Consider the following 2338-nt stretch of genomic DNA (forward strand, 5'->3'; position numbering starts at 1 on the left):
GTGGGGCTGTCCATGGCTGTGCCAGGAAGAAGGAGCAGGTGGTATAGAAATGGACAGGCACTGCCAGGACCCCAGCAGGCTGCCGAGGTCCAAACAAAAATGTGAAGGGCCGGCATCGGCCTTAAGAATCGAGGCATTTTCACGAGAACACGTACTTGTGGAAATGCCTGGTATCGGCCACGATACCGACACTAGTATCGGTATCGGGACATCCCTACTGCAAAGTTAAGGAATGGAGTTTGTTACAGGCTCTCATGGTGTTAATGAGGAGGTCGAGACTTGGCTCCTTAAACAGATAGAAAGGACTGCAACGGCAGCTAATACAATTCCCCACGGCATTCATCAACCATTCCGCAAATCGGAATCCAACTCCCTGCTCTTTCTTCAAAAATGATATGACCTCAACTATAAACCACTTCTTAAGGAGACCTCTAGAGAACTTCAAAGCCTTACTAAATTTGACCTATCTGGTAGGATAACAATTTAAAATGCCAATTCTCCCTTTATATAGTCAGTGCAATACCAATAACATCCCCCCACATTCCCCCTTCCTTTTCAGAAATACAAAAAAAAAATACGTCTTTCATAAATATATGGAGGGGGGAAAACCCATGTGTGCCACATACCTTCTTCATAAAACACAAAGCTACAGGAGGACTAGCCCTACCAAATATTTTCCACTACCAAACTGCATCACTTTTGAACCAAATTCAATTTGGGTGTAAGAAATCCCCTGATTAGTTGTGGTTACAAATGGAACACAATTTCCTACCGTGCACCAACAACCCTTATAGAAATGTGCAATTTGTTTTCTTCCAAATCGTAATTTGGACAGATACCGGCAGATTTTGATGCATCCAAATGAAAAGAAATATCGAGTCCGAGCATATCCATAACAAAGGGTTTGGGTGCATCCCAAAAAAATATATATTTTTTTCCCCGAATGTCAATGAGAATTAATTTTTGTTAAACCTTAAAAAAAAGGCAGCTCCCCAATTCATTCAACAAATAAACATTACAATAATAAACAAACACACCGTACCGATGACCGCAGTGAGGGGCGGGCTTCCGATCACTGCAAACGGGCGCACACCGGCCGGTTCGGCAGATGTCGAACAAGCAGTCCACTAACCCGCCGAGAATCGTACGATTCTCTGCGGGTTTTCAAGCCTGCTTGTTCGACTGAAGACGTGCGACCGTACAGTAGAAACGGTCGCACGCCTTCCATACACTTTGCGATTATCGTACGATCGCAGGATTTCCCGCGATTCTTGTACGATAATCGTGCAGTGTATGGGCACCTTTAGAAACACGAAGAGATAATCTAATCACCGGTTTATTACATTCACCTGTGTGTTAGAGGCACAACTCACTTTATGTTGACGATGTATCACAAGTGGGCGTTTGCATATAAAGTGGATTAATATGACTTTGTATACTATCAGCATCTAATGGATACATTTTTCTTTGTTGTGAAGCACTTAAAATGTGATACAATTGTAGACATATTGTATCCAGATACGGAGCACATTTGAAAGTGTGGCACATTACATTTATAATAATGTTTGTGAATGCCACCCATGTAACCTATGCGGCATTGTGTGGCAATACCACTGTGTTATGTGGCCTCAAAGTGACCCAGGATTCTCAGCCATAGGGGCTGAGTGGCTCCAGGAAGACAATACGTGTACCAGGAGAGAACTGCCTTTTCAGTCCTTTCCTTGTTTTCTGGATCCTAGTTGGGATCCTGGAGGCAGAAGATTTCTTAGAGCTCTGGATGGGAGGAAATCTCCAGTTCCCCTTTGGGTTTGGGAACCATAAAAAATGCTCAAGAAAACTTCTGTAAATGTTCGGGGACAGGCACCAGCTTGATTGCACCCTAATCCAAGAGCCCAGAAACAGCTTGGTGAAGGGTAAAGGTTGCATGGTCCTGTCAAGACAATGGGTGATTGTAAACTCAAACCTTCAGTCCCCAATCTAGTACAGCGATGATAGTGTGGCACTTACTCCCACCTTGCCCATTCATAAAACACCTTGCAATGTTTTCACTGAATACAAGGTATTCTGTGAGAGCACAAAAGAATGGGCAGATGAATGTCACTATCTTACCCCCTGAATCACAGAATGCCTGGCCAGGAAAAAAATAAATAAATCTTTGGCTGCACTGGTGGAGTGTTGGCAACCAGCAAGCCCAGTATGAATCGACCAGCAGCTGTCGATTGAAGAGTTTCACAATTTTTTGGTAAGATTAAGTCTTGAAGTCAACACAACCGAGAAAGGCATCATGTCTCTTAGGGGGGGGGGGGGGGAATAAAAAAAAAAAAGGGAAAGATGGGGC

Source organism: Nanorana parkeri, unplaced genomic scaffold (genome assembly GCF_000935625.1).
Source record: "Nanorana parkeri isolate BGI_ZX_2015 unplaced genomic scaffold, ASM93562v1 scaffold1269, whole genome shotgun sequence".
Lineage (NCBI taxonomy): Eukaryota > Metazoa > Chordata > Amphibia > Anura > Dicroglossidae > Nanorana > Nanorana parkeri.